Source organism: Plecotus auritus (assembly GCF_963455305.1).
Source record: "Plecotus auritus genome assembly, chromosome: 5".
NCBI lineage: Eukaryota > Metazoa > Chordata > Mammalia > Chiroptera > Vespertilionidae > Plecotus > Plecotus auritus.
The window spans coordinates 129557540-129573452 of NC_137776.1; positions in this window are offsets into that span (position 1 = coordinate 129557540).

The following is a 15913-nucleotide window of genomic DNA, read 5'->3' on the forward strand; positions in this document are numbered from 1 at the left end:
ATCCAAATTGGAAAAGGAGAAGTAAAATTGTCATTATTCACAGATGACATGATATTGTACATAGAAAACTTAACTCCATCAAAAAACTACTAGAATTAATAAATGAATTCAGCAATGTAGCATGATACAAAATCAACATCCAGAAATCTACAGCTTTTTTAATACACCCATAATGAACTCACAGAAAGAGAAACTAAAAAAATTAATCCCATTTACCATCGCACCAAAATAATTAAGATACCTAGGAATAAACTTAACTAAGGAGGAAAAAGACCTGTACTCAGAAAACTACAGGACACTGAAAAAAGAGATTGAGGAAGACATAAACAGATGGAAAAACATACCATATTCATGGATTGGTAGAATCAACATCATTAAAATGTCCATACTACCCAAAGCAATCTATAGATTCTTTGGGTAGTATTAAAATAGCAATGACATACTTGAAAGACCTAGAACAAACTTTCCAAAAATTCATCTGGAATAAAAAAAAGACTCTGAATAGCTGCAGCAATCTTGAGAAAGAAGAACAAAGTTGGAGGGATCACAATACCAGATATTAAGCTATCCTATAAAGCCACTGTTCTCAAAACTGCCTGGTACTGGCACAAGAACAGACATATAGCCCAATGGAACAGAACAGAGAACCCAGAAATCAACCCAAGCCATTATGCTCAATTAATATTTGACAGAGGAGGCAAGAACATACAATGGAGTCAAGACAATCCCTTCAATAAATGGTGTTGGGAAAATTGGACAGATACATGCAAAAAAATTAAACTAGACCACCAACTTATACCATACACAAAAATAAACTCAAAATGGATAAAGGACTTAAACATAAGACGGGAAACCATAAAAATCTTAGAGGAAACCATAGGCAGCAAAATAGCAGACATTTGTTGTAGCAATATCTTTAATGATACAGCTCCTATGGCAATGGAAACTAAGGAGAAAATAAACAAGTGGGACTACATCAAAATAAAAAGCTTCTGCACAACAAAAGAAACCTCAACAAAACAGTAAGAAAGCCCACTGCAATGGAGAACATATTTGCCATTATTATCTCTGGTAAGGGTTTAATCTCTGATATTTATAGGGAACTCATACAACTTAATAAAAGGAAGTAAACAATCCAATCAAAAAATGGGCAAAGGACCTAAATAGATACTTTTCAAAAGAGGATACACAGAAGGCCAAGAGACATATGAAAATATGCTCAAACTCACTAATCATCTGTGAGATGCAAATCAAAACAACAATGAGGTACCATCTCACACCTGTTAGAATGGCTATCATCAACAAATCAACAAACAACAAGTGCTTGAGAGGATGCAGAGAAAAAGAAACGAACCCTCGTGCACTGCTGGTGGGAATGCAGACTGGTGCAGCCACTGTGGAAAACAGTATGGCGTTTCCTCAATCAATTACAAATGAAAATCCCATTTGACCCAGTAATACCACTTCTAGGAATATATCCCAAGAAAGGATATATGCACCCCTATGTTCATAGCAGCACAATATACCATAGCTAAGATTTGGAAACAGCCTGAGTGCCCATCAGCAGATGAGTGGATTAGAAAACTATGGTACATCTACACAATGGAATACTATGCTGCTGTAAAAAAGAAGGAATTCTTACCATTTGCAACAGCATGGGTGGAACTGGAGACCATTATGCTAAGTACAATAAGCCAGTCAGAGAAAGATAAATATCACATGATCTCACTCATTTGCAGAATATAATGAACAACATAAACTGATGAACAAAAATAGAACCAGAGTCATAGAAACATCAAACAGACTGTCCAACCTTTGAGGGAAGGCATGGAGTAACGGGGTATGAGATCAACCAAAGGACTTGTATGCATGCATATGAGCATAACCAGTGGACACAGACAGTGGGGGTTGAGGGCATGTGCTCGGGTGTGGGGGCGGCCAGGGAGAGGTCAATGGGGGAAAAATGAGACTTATGTAATACTTTAAACAATAAAAAATTTAAATTTAAAAAACACACAGATATTTTGAGAAAGAAGGATCTTTGAGACAACATGGAGGGACCTGGAGAGTATTATGCTAAACAAAATAAACCAATCAGAGAAAGACAAATACCACATTATCTCACTTATATGTGGGATCTATTGAACAAAATAAACTGACAAACAGAATAGATCCAGAGACATGGAAGCATGCAACAGACTGATGAGTCTCAGATGGAAGGTGGGGGGAGGGGAAGGGGGGAGCAGGTACACATTAACCAAAGAACTGCATATATGCATATCCATGGACATAGACAGTAATGCAATGAAGGCCTGGGAATATGGCAGGAGTGGGGCAGAGGGGATCAATGGGAAAAAATGGGAGACATCTCTAATACTTTTAACAACAAAGATAATAAAATTGAGATTAATACCAACTTAATTTCAATAGTATGCAAAGCTTTTTTATATAACTAGCTAATAAAAATGGTATTATTTTATATATATTGTTTTAATTTTGTAGCCAATTTACATAACACTGTTGATTACAATTAAAAATTGTAATATTATTTCCTAGTTAGAAGTATCTATAGATTTTATTTTTCATATTATAAAACATTTTAATTTCAACTTCTATTTTATATGTCTAGGTAAGTTACACAGAAGTGTTTTCATTTCTTCAGTTTTATATTTAGCTCATACCTAAGCAAGATGGTAAATATAAGTTCTCTGAAATCTTTGGAGAACTCTAAATTGTAATAGAAGATAAATTATGTTAAAATGAGATTATTCTTTAAAAAAATAATACCTACTAGTTTGACATTCATAGACTATATATTGACAACATTTGTGGTAAATTTGAAAGCTTTTGAAGACAAAATTTATATGAAAAAAGAACTGAGCCTCATACAACTCATTTTTGATATTGCTATAAAGATAATGTTATTGTTAGTTGTTTAGTGGCTTAACTGAATATAACTGTGTGCAAAATTTCTGTTTTAGTATCCTTTTAGTTTCTAACAAATTTTCATAATTACAATAATTTATTTGATCATTTCTTTATAAAAATAATTTTCTTTTTGTGCAAGAATCAAAGTCATTTTATACCTATCCAAGCTTATAAGTTAGATCCTATTGAAAAAATTGAAATGTTATAGGTAGATACTAAATTTTGTTTTCAGGTGACTAAATTTAGCAATTCTTTTGAATTGTTCAAAGTTATTATGAATTTCCTAGAAATGTTTCAATATTGCTCATTTTACTAGTTTCTGAAGGTGAAGGATTATATTACTGATTTAATATAGATCTTTTTTAAAATTGTCATTTTCAGCTATAATTTCCTTCTAAGTACTTCTTTGGCTATATCTCATATTGTTTTGGCATATTGTATTTAAGTTTTCATTCTTGTTAATGTATTTTCTAATGTCCATTATTATTTCTCTTTGATCCATTGCTTGTTTAGAAAAAGTTGCTATTCATATATCTGTAAATTTCCACATTTCATTTAGCTATTGTGTTATAGTTTTATTTTCTTGTGGTTGGAGAACATACTCTGTATGATTTCAACTTTTTAAATTATTAAAATATGTACTGTAGCCTAATATATGGTCTACCCCAGAGAATGCACCACGTGCACTTGAAAAAAAAGTGCATTCTGCTGTTTGGTAGAATATTCTATAAACAAGGTGGGGCAAATGTAGCTTTACAGTCATAATACAAATAAATTAATAAATAAATAATACTAGAATAAAACTCTGTTTCACATACACAACTGTAAATGTCCTTTTACCCCACCCTGTGTGTTGGCTATATTTACTTAGATTGTAATGGTGTTCAAGTCTTTTACTTCTTTGTTGATCTTTTACTTGTGCTAATCATTATTGAAATTAAGGCAATCACATTTTCATCTATCATTATCAAATTGCATATTTCTCTCCACAGTTTCATCAGCTTTTTCTTTATGTATTTTGGGGCTCTGATATTAGGTGCATATATGTTTAAATTTATTTTTGGTAATGAATTGACTCTTTTATTAAGTGCTCTTTGTCTCTAATAACTTTTTTGTTTGTTTTACAGTACATTTTGCTTGATATGAGTATAGCCAAATTTTTCAAGGTATATCTTTTCCCATTGTATTTTAAAAGTACTATGTTTGCCCTCTAAGCGGTTTGGCTCAGTGGATAGAGCATCAGCCTGCGGACTGAAGGGTCCCAGGTTCGATTCTGGCCAAAGGCATGTACCTTGGTTGTGAGCACACCGCCAGTAGGGAGTGTGCAGGAGGCAGCTGAATTGATGTTTCTCTCTCATCTATGTTTCTAACTCTCTATCCCTCTCCCCATCCCTTCCTCTGTGTAAAAAATTAATAAAATATATATTTTTAAAAAGTACTGTGTTTATTGCGGACTGCAAAAAGTCAGTTAATATTATTTAATCTATTTTTCTTATTTTTGTCTTTTAATTGGGGTGTTTAATTCATTTACATTTAATGTTATTACTATTAGGTAGGATATACAACCGACAATTTGTCCCCCAAAGTTCCCTAATATTTTTTGTGGAAGTGCATCCTGCAATAATAATAACAACAACCACAGGGCTGAGTCAGCCAGATGAGGGAAATATTTGAGGGGGTTCACTATGTAAGACAGCTCAGGCAAGTGCCTCAGGCATTTCTAGCATCACTGTCAACAGGCTGGGACCTTACACAACAAATATAAAATTAACATCTTAGATGTGATAATGGCTAAAGATAAATGTCATAACAATAATATTGTGCTTTTAAAAAGTATATTTTATACTAGTTTTTAAATGAAGATTAATTAAAATCAGTTCCTCAAGTGCTCAGCTGCCACATATAGGTAATGGCTACTATATTAGACAAAGTGAATCTAAACGGTACATCAGCCATACAAATCAAGAGTACATAGGAATGTCATATAACTGAGAGTTCAGAAGAGAGAAAAAAGAATCTGAGTTCACTGTTTACTAGTCTTTAACTCATGTTTCAAATTGTTTAACTGGCGCTATAAAGCAAGTAAGACAATCATGGTCCAAACATCTGCTTTTTCAAATTATCTACGAGCCCATAGTTTGTATTCTATTCACATATATATTTAGACAATGAATTTCCATGTATCAAAACCTTTAATAAAGTAAGTTTAACCGAGGGAGCATACAAATGATATTGACAAATTGCTTATTAACTTTCAGAGAATAAAAGTTAACTTTTATAGCTGATATTTAAGCAATCCTGTGTAATGTTTATTTTTCTTGTACAAACTATGTATATGGCTTCTTTAGTTTCTAGATATGAACCTCTTGGCTGATTGTTCTGAAACCACTTTTGCATGTTTCTAGCGCATGGTCTGGTAGGACCTAAGGTTCCATCTTCCACATTGTTGCCTAAGTGTTTTTGCAATATTTTGTTCAAAGTTTATATTGCATGCCTAGTTTTAATTTTATATCCTGGAGAAGGTTTGGAGTAATTGTTCAGTCTTTGTAAATAAATTTATTTTGACTGTATAACCCAGGGGTGGGCAAACTTTTTGACTCGAGGGCCACAATGGGTTCTTAAACTGGACCGGAGGGCCGGAACAAAAGCATGGATGGAGTGTTTGTGTGAACTAATATAAATTCAAAGTAAAGGAGCGGAGGGGAGAGCAAGAGAACCCTCCGCTCTTTCGGCTCCGTGGGCCGGATAGAACAGCCGAACCGGTCGGATCCGGCCTGCGGGCAGTAGTTTGCCCATGGCTGGATAACCTGTCTTTCATAGAATTCATGGTTCTCCTATGGCAGTCTCTCCCTCTCTTTCTCTGTCTCTCTCTCTCTTCTTTATTACTATTGCATAGAGTTTAACTAAAAATTAATCCCCTGTTGTGGGACACCACTGTTCTCTTTTTTTATAATACTATTACAAAGCCCCTGGCAACAAAGCTATCCCTGAGTGCTCTTGTTTGGTTGTTTAATACATGATGAGTTAGATCTATACACCAAAAACACATCATAGAAAAACATGCTGCTTGATTTTCATGGCTTATTTCAAAGGTCTAATCAAGAGCTATTTATAAAAACACAATAATTTTGTCACACTAAAATAACTAAGAAAAATATCCTTAAGAAAGGTAAATGAATTGCCAATTGTGTTCTGACTTGATTTGCCTATGATGAAATAGTCCAACCCTGATTTTACTATAATTTTTATTATAGATAGATTTAGCATAATCATCAAATGAAAAATAAGCATTTTATAAAAAATTATTTAAAGAATAAATCATTTGTGCTTTATTTTAGATTGAAATAATTACTTTAGAATCAATACTTTTGATATTTGTGGTAACCAACATCCACTCTGTTAATAATTAAATGTATCCAGTTGTAGGGAATATATATTTATCAGAATATAGCAGAGCACATTGTCTTGTTTTCTATTGTTTCTATAGGAATATTTAGGTATACAGATCATTGCATTCATAGAGTATGTGGGGTGCATTAGTGTGTGCATTAATTTGTCAGCCCTCACGCAGTATAGAGCTCAGTTTTAATCACTTTCAAGGTAAGGTTTTTGTTTACCAGTCTTTAGAAATTAATCACTGTCATTGCATTCTTAAAAGAAAAAATAATAGGACATTGATGAAGTGGCTACAATTTGTGCAGAGTATATAAATATTAGATTATGCAGAACCAGACCAAAAATCTTAATCTTAAATATTTTAATGCAGTAAGATTTTTTCTGGCTGCCAGCTGAAAAGTGGTGTTCAAGAAAGAAATATACATTTCTTGAAAATACAAAATAGTATTAAAAAAAGGCTTCCATAGTTATATTTCAAAGGAAACTCTTATTCTGTATAATACACACTCTGCTGCCAATTTCAGGAAAAAATTGGTAAGGTCATTCAAATTTCTATAGTGTGACTTACTGTTATTAATGTAGTGAAGGGAACATCTTTCCTAATTAATTTGGCTAAAGTGTGTTAAGAATCCAGATAGATAAAACATTTCCTTGCACTCAAGGAAAACAAAGGAGTACAGGCAAATTAGTTTTAAAAATGTGATATTTAAAAATAGAAACACAGAGCAGATTTACTTGTATACCATTCGATAATGGCTTCTGATAATATATTTTTTTGCTAACCTTGTAACAAGCACTATACTCATCTAATTTTCATAACAATTCAATGAGGTAGGTTGTGTTATTATCTCTGTTTTTTATAGCTGAGTGGATTGCACCAGGGACAACAGAAACTTGTGCAAGGTCACAGAGTCAGAAAGCAGAGGATGTGCTATGTGAATCCAGGAATTCAATATTAAACCTGTGAAGAGTTGCCCTATATTACCAGTTATTGGGGGAAATCTGTTTAGATTGTAATATTTTGCAGTTGGCATTCATTCTTTCCTCCTTTCCTTTTATTCATTTAGCAAGCATTTATTGAGCACCAATTGTGTGCCAAACAATAAACTAGGCCTGTTGGGGGGATGAGGGGGGCTGTAATTTTGTCAGAGAGATAGATATACTGAGTGGCCAGATTATTATGACCACCCCATCAGTACTTCGTTAGGCCACCTTTTGCCTTCAATACTGCGGCGATTCTTCTTGGCATTGACTCCACGAGATGTTGAAAGGTGATGCGAGGAATCTGACACCATGCCTGATGAATAGCTCTGTCCAGTTCTGTGAGATTTGATGGTTGTGGAACCAGCTGCCTGATGGCTCTTTTAACTACATCCCACAAATGCTCAATTGGATTGAGATCTGGTGATTGTGGGGGCCACCTAAGAAAGGTAAAGTCTCCCTCATGTTCTTGAAACCACTCCTGCACAATACGAGCACTGTGGCATGGCGCATTGTCTTGTTGGAAGAAGCAGTCTCCATTGGGATATGCCATCAACATGATAGAATGAACTTGATTAGCAATGATACTTAGGTATGTTGTGCTATTCAGACGTTGTTCCACACGAATTAAAGGGCCCAAATCATGCCAGGAAAACATGCCCCAAACCATAACACTGCCCCCACCAGCTTGAAGGGTTGTACTCATGCATGTGGCGTGCATGCTTTCATGCTGTTTCCATGAAATTCTCACTCTGCCATCTGCATAATGCAACTGGAAACGTGATTCATCGGACCACATGACTTTTTTCCAATGTTCAACGGTCCAATCCTTGTGTTCCTGTGCAAATTGGAGACGTTTTATCTTGGTAACTGCAGACAGCAAAGGTGTTTGAACAGGCCTTCGGCTTCCCTATCCCATACGATGCAGTGTACGGCTAATTTGCCTACAAACGTCAGGTGGTCATAATAATCTGGCCACTCAGTGTATGTCAGTTAAAAATCATAATCCATTTCTAATTGCAATTAAGCTTGAAAAGGAGGCATGTTTTCCCAGTGTAGCTAACCTTCTTTTACAGGGTAAAGAAAGTGCCAATGTTTGGGATTCTGGCTCAGGCTGAAGGTATTGGAAATAGTTTGGCTGGAAGTGGGTAAGTTAACACATGTCACTTGAGCATGGAGAAAGGATGACTGAGGCCTCCTCTCCAGAATAAGTATGAGAAGCAAAGGAACATCCAAACCATTATATAGAAAGAGATGGACAGCAAGAACAGCATTCAGAATCAATGTCCAGTACAGAAAATAGGGAAGACAGATGGAGGCTAAGACAAAGCTTAAAGGTTCCTTCAACTACATATGTACACTGGGAGGAACAGTGGCACCAGCTGCAGAGCTGGCTGTGAGAAGGTGGTGACTAAGGCCTTTGAGTCAGCTTGGCCATTCCCCATTAAGAATTTCCATTCATTCTGTTTCGTGTCCTTTGTAAATGACTATGTTCCTTAGGCTCATCCCATCTACTTACATCACCTACTTGTTTTTATTGTCTCTTTTTAAAAAATATATTTTTATTGATTTCAGAGGGGGAGAGAGAGAGAGAGATAGAAACATAGATGATAAGAGAAAATCATTGATTGCCTCCCTCCTGCCCGATCGGGGATCTAGCCCGCAACCAGGGCATGTGGCCTGACCAGGAATCAAACAGTGACCTCCTGGTTCATAAGTCAACCCCTGAGCCACTGTGGCCCGGCTGGTTTCATTATCTCCTGATCTATCTCCATTTTCCTTCACATCCAAAGAGAACTCTGGTAGAACATGCAATTCCATATTAAAAAGTCTTAAAAGAAGAAAATTTAAACAATATATTAGTTAAGTCTAAATAGATATCTGGAAAAACTATTTAAAAATAAAGTAAGAAAAGTCTTAATAAATAATTAAATTTTGTTTTATCACTGAGAAGAGGTGAGGCAGGGAGTAGAACAACTATAATCTGTGAAAGACAGTGAAGGCTTTTAAGCTAATGAAAACATATTTCTTAATCTGAGGGGTGTGTGCTTGAAAATTCATTTTATATTCTTTAAAGTTCTCATATATCTGAATCATTATTTTATATAATTTTATAATTATTAAAACATAAAAATAGTCTCCCCAAAAGAATATGTGTGCATATATGTATGTGTGTGTGTGAAGAAAGTGTGAAATAAAATAACCTAGCTGAGGAAAATGACAAGTAATTCTCTGTATGGTAGGAGGAAACAGTAAGTGGAGTCAAGTAGTGTGCCGCGCCAGCACGGCCAAGGGTGAACCTGAGGGGGGCGGTGAAGGACTGAGGAAAGACAGACAAGAGAATGAAAGCTGGGTCTCGGTGGGATGCTGTCTTCTCTGATGGAGAGCTAGGGACAGTGCCACCAAGCCGTGTCTTTATTTTATAGCCAGATTCCACAAGGCAGAGTAAGGGCGCTGTCAAGATGCTTACAACATTCTCCTGGGTTTGGATCCTACTCAATTACATGCACCTGAACTCTATCAAGCCCACATCACTCAGGCATGTGAGACCACGTGTTCGGACCATAGGTTCAAGCTTACAACTACAGCTGTTGGCTATCATTGTGCTGGGAGGGTTCTGCCCTCCAAGCTGGGACTTGCACATGGCCGTGAGAGGACTGTGCCCTCTCATTAGTCTGAGGCTTGAACCTGTCCAAACACTGTAGCCGCTCTCCACAAAGTAACCAGGTAGGAATGTAGGAATCAGAAAGTGGTGGTCTGGAGTTTAGGAATTTGCATTTGAACTCAAAAGCTATAGGTAGCCATGGGACATTTTAAAGGAAAAAAAAATAACATAGTAACCAGATATTTTATCAGTGTATGACAACAAATACTATTGTCTGTATCTGGCAAGGCACGAAGAGTTACATACATTAACAGATACGCTATGCAAAATTCTAAATACCAAGGAATAAGGACAAAGAAAACAAACATTATTACCTTCGTGGAACATGTTTTTTTTTCATGTCAGGAGATAGTGAATAAACTCATAAACAAAATGAATGTATGCTCTTTTGTAATGGCAAAAAGTGGTACAGAGAACATGCTTACAGAGCAATTAAAAGATTATAAAATTAAATAGAGGACTTAGCAAAGTCTCACAGGACAACAGAGCAAAAGGGAAGTGAAGGAGGGAACTGTTAAATATCAGAGCAAGTAGCATTTAGTCAAAGGTCACAGCGAGTGTCAGTTCTATGGGGATAGGCTCTGCCTGTTGGGCTTGAGGGAAATCAGTTTGGCAGAATAAGAGCAACCGACAAGGGAGAAAGGGAAGAGGGGAGGTGGAAGGGTGGCAAAGACCCTATGGGACTTGCAGACAATGTAAGGTGCTGGCTCGCACTCCTTGTGATGAAAGCTCTTAGTTTTGAGCAGAGGAGTGACTAGTTCTAACTTGTGCTGAAAATTGTTGTGTTGTGCCTACATCTGGAGCTTAGTCTATTGTAATAATCTAGGAAAAAACATAATGTTGGCTTGCACTGTGACAGCTGCAGGGGAAATGATTAGGGTTCTAGGTATAATTTAACTTCTATAAAAATTGCCAACTAAGTGTAAAGAGTGTGAGAAAGGAATTAAAGCTGATTTTAAGCCCTTTCTTGTTTGTTTGTTTTCCCAAGGGATAAGAATATTTGTGTTTTCATTAAATTAGATGAAAATAATTTTGGGAAAAATAAATATAGGAAAAAGGTCATACAATCAATATTTTGTATGTTACACATATGACATTACATGACATTCAAGAAGAGATATTCAGTATTCAATAAGAAATATAAGTCAGTGGTTACCAGAAGGAAGGGCGTGGGGGATAGTAAAGGGTAAAGGGGATCAAATATTTGGTGATGGAACAAGATTTGACTCTGGGTGCTAAACACACAATGGACCACACAGACGATGTATCAAAGAACTGTACACTTGAAACCTATACAATTTTATTCATCAACGTCACCCCAATAAATGTAATTTTTTACAAGTGGCAAATGTTGCTGACAGATCCAGGAGGATAAAGACTGAGACACTCTCTTTTCTCCCAGTAAGTTCCCCTCAGGCAATAGAGGTGGGCCCACTGTTCATGCTAAGCCATTTTTCCTTGGAACAATATTAAATTACACAGAGAACTCCCATATGATATAGCAATCCCATTTCTGTATATATCCAAAGGAAATAAAACCAGTATCTCAAAGATATCTGTACCCTCATGTACATTTCAACATTATTCATAATAGCCAACACAGGGAAGCAACCAAAATGTCCATCATCAAGTAAAAGGATAAACAATGTACTTACACACAATGGAGATTATTCAGCCTTAAGAAATGTAAACCCCAGAGAGCTGGTGAGGAGCGGAGTGGGGGCTTCTTCCCCAGGGCTCCTCCAGGTCCCCTGCTCTGGCCGGCAGATGAGCTGGCCCCTGGGACAGGGACAGGCAGCAGACTCCTTTTCGCGGACCAGAGCCCTCCCCGCGGGTGCCCACTGGTCAGGCCCAGGCTAGGGAGCAGCAGTGAGCCTCTCCCCCCACCCCCACCCCCATCTCCGCCACCTGATGGCGGTGGCCTCCCCAAGGAGCATCCTATGGACCCCAGGGTCTGCAGCCTGACCCTCCAGGGCCTAAGTGGAGCTCCCCGCCTCACCAAGCCCCCCTCCGAGCCCGCAGGACAGGAGGAGAGGAGCCCGAGGCCGTGCTGCCTGGAGCTAAGGGCATAGCGGGCAAGTATGTGCAATTTTAACAGTGCTGTGCACATAGTGGGCAAGTAAGTTCTTACATAAAGTATCTAGCCTTTCTAGACATTTAGAAGTGCTTGATGTACTTAAAAGAAGAAACAGTAGAATAATGCTTCTTATAAATAGCTTTTAAAACCTGGTAGAAAATGTTGTCTTTAGAAATGAAATTGTTAACCCACCTCTCCGAACAGTGTATACCATGTACTTGTTCACTAGGTTGAGGGAGGTGGAAGGGAAGAAATTGCAAAAAGATGTTTGCTAGTGTGTAATAGAAAATTTGAGCATATCCTTTGCCACCCTATATGTTACATGCATTTCATTTAACTTTACTGTATACATTGTGAATATACTGGACAAATGGGTTCTAATTTTCTACTATCTAGTCTCCAGATGTTAAAGAGGTTGCCAATGTATGACAAAAGGAGAGTTAGTATACTAAAACATTTTGTACACCTTGTGTTAAAATTCACGAAAAGCTATCTCCTGAAAAGGACTTTTGGAAATCAAATTGTGAAATCTAAGTGACACATATGCCTACTCAACCCATTGAGTTGATGGTGGTCAGGAGGAATTGGGAGAAATTAAGGTTTCCAGACTATAATGTTCCTCTATAGAAGACGCTTTCAGACAGAACCATTGTTACATGTGTGTAGTTTATTCAACACTACTGTGTATATAGTGGACAAACAAGTCCTTACTGGAAACATCTAGTCTTTCTAGATGTTTAGAAGTGCACAAAGTATGTTGAAAGTAAAGGTAGTAAAATAACACATTTTGTAGATATCCTTTTGTTAAAAGTCATTTCAAATACTATGTTTTGGACATGGGATGATCAAACCACCTCTCTGAGCAGTACACATTATTATATTTGTACTGGTTCAGGGAGGAAGAGAAGAACATGCAAAGGGCTTTATACCAGTAGGTTCATAGTTAGGCAAGGTTAACCATCTTCCCGTGTGCCTGAGCATTGTTTTGCTTAGCTGTGTATGTATTCTGTGTGGAAGACAAACATTCTAATTTACAGCATCTAGTCTTTCTAGATGTTACAGAGGTTGCCGTGTATGAGTTAGTAGGCAAATACATTGTATACATCTCATGTTAGATTCCTAAGAAAGACTGTTCTGAAAACATGAGAAGTAAAATTGTTAAAATCCCCTCTAAGCATTACAGATGCTTATTGTACTGTCCACTGTGTTGATGGAGATGGGAAGGGAAGGGTTCTAGGTCAGAATGTTCCTCCCTATTTAGAAGACACTTTCAGATTATTGCCTCTGTGTGCACTTTAATCAAACTTAAATCCTTATTTGAGACGGCTAGGCTTTCTAGATGTTTGAAAGTGCACAACATATGTTAAAAGAGTTAAAGTGATACCCTTTAAGCATTTGTTTCTGTTAATTCAGAGGAATGGTTGTATTTGGGGAATGGGATAGTTAAGTTTGATGTCCTGGAGAGTATGCTGACTGTTCACAGGGGAAGGGGGAGGGAAGTAGAGAAAAAAAGTGTCCTGTGCCTATGAGTCTTTAGAGAAATTCAGATTATCTAACCGTTGTTACATATGTGCATTTAGTCAATATTGCTGTGTATTCAAGGATAAACAAGTCTTAATGCCTGAAGCATATTAAAAGTAGAAGTAGTAGAATATGTTATGCCAATGGAAAAAAAAGTAGAGGTAGTAAAATAACATATATATCCTACATAATAAAAGCATAATATGCAAATCAATCGAACTGCAAAATGACTGGTCACTATGATGCGCACTGACCAAGAGGGGGAAGATGCTCAACGCAGGAGCTACTGAGCTGCAGTGGCTTGGCAGCAGCAGTTCTTAGGTCACCCACCCCGAAACCAGAGAGGAGGGAGCCTGATTTCTCCTGGGGCCACGCAATTCCACCTTTGGCCGTGGGTTATGTTGTTGCTGGGGCACTGTTGGCCCCGCATCTGGTTTACTGCACACTTGCATTTGCGTTCCACACCCTGACAGCAACTTTGCAGAGTGCCCTCTAGCACTCTGGGACCCCTCGGGGGATGTCGGAGAGCCAGGTTCAGCCCGATCCCCGCAGGCCAGGCTGAGGGACCCCACCCACTCTGCAGATGCTGGAGAGGGACCATGGGAGGTTGGCTCCAGGTCATGTCTGGCTCGTCTCACCCAGTCCCGCCCCACCAGCCACCTTCTAGTTAATTTCCTTTCAATGTGCATGAATCCCTGCACTGGGCCTCTAGTCCCTTTATAAAAGTCCTCTTGTTAGTTTTTAGGAAGGACTGTCTTCTGGGAGTGTCTTTGTTAATCCACCTCTTGGAGCCAGGTGGTCCTGTATTTAGTCACTGAAGTGGTGGAGGAGGGAGAAGAGGAAGGGTGAAGGGAAGTGCTCTTTGCTATATCTCCATACCTTAAAGAAAGTTTTAGGTTATACCTATAGGTCTATGTGCATTTTTGTACACTTCCTGTGTTTATTGTGGACAAGGTTCTTTCTTTATTTTGCAACATTGGAGCTTTTTAGATGTCCTGAGGTGACACAATGTCTGATAAAAATGGAGCTAGTGAATTACCAAAGTTGTATGTATCTTTTTGTTATAATTGTTAGAAAAGAGGCATCTTGGACATGGAGTTGTTGAACCATCTCAGAAATGAACATCAGGACTTGTTCACTAGGCTGGCAGCAGGGGGCACAAGGAAGGACAGAGTGGGGGGGGGGGGGAGGGTGTGGATGTGTTCATATTCACACTGGTGATAACCGCTGATGTGCCTGCATCTCTTTAGGCTGTGCTATAGGAATATGTTGTTAAGTACTTCAGTCAAAACTTGCCTCCTTGCTAGTATTTTAAAAGTGCGAAATATAATGAATTCTCTTAGAAGCATTGTACTTTGTGTACTCATGCTTTGGGTCTCATTTTTAATGGAACATTAAGGGAATGCAGTATTGTAATTGTAACTTTGCCAATATCTTTATCTAGAGGTCTGTTGCTATTTTTGTCACCAAGTAAGGCAGGATTACATTTTCTTCCAGATTGAGATGATCTAGGACAGTGGTCGGCAAACTCATTAGTCAACAGAGCCAATTATCAACAGTACAATGACTGAAATTTCTTTTGAGAGCCAAATTTTTTAAATTAAACTTCTTCTAACGTCACTTCTTCAAAATAGACTCGCCCAGGCCGTGGTATTTTGTGGAAGAGCCACACTCAAGGGGCCAAAGAGCCACATGTGGCTCGTGAGCCGCAGTTTGCCGACCACTGGTGTAGGGTATTCTTGGTTATCAAAATAGTCATAGCTTTGGGACTTTGAAATGGTAAATATTCATGATGTATGAGAAAGCATTATATATAACCGTACCATCTTAATTACATAAAAATGGAAGCTTAGCTGGATAGATATATGGGACTTAGAAGGACATGTCAGACTGTAAACTGCTTGTGATTATGGATGACTTTGTTTGTGTTTTTCAGTTCCCTATATATGCACATGTTAACTTTTAAAAAATGAAAATTACTTTAAAAGCCTAAAAAACAAAACAAAAGAAAGTAAATCCCACTATTTGCAACAACATGGAGGAACTTGGAAGATGTTATGCAAAGTGGAATAAGCCAGAAACAGAATGGCAAATACTACAGGATCCTACTTACATGAGGAATTGAAAATACTTAAACTCATAGAAACAGAGTATAGAATGGTTAAACTAGGGTCTGGTGAGAGTGAGAAATGGGGAATGGTTGGTCAAATGGTATAGAGTTTCAATCATACAGGTTGAATAAATCCTAGAGATCTACTGCATATCACAGTATCTATGGTCAATAACACTGTATTAAATACATAAAAGCTTGCTTAAAGAGTAGATCTTACATTGTGTTCTTATCA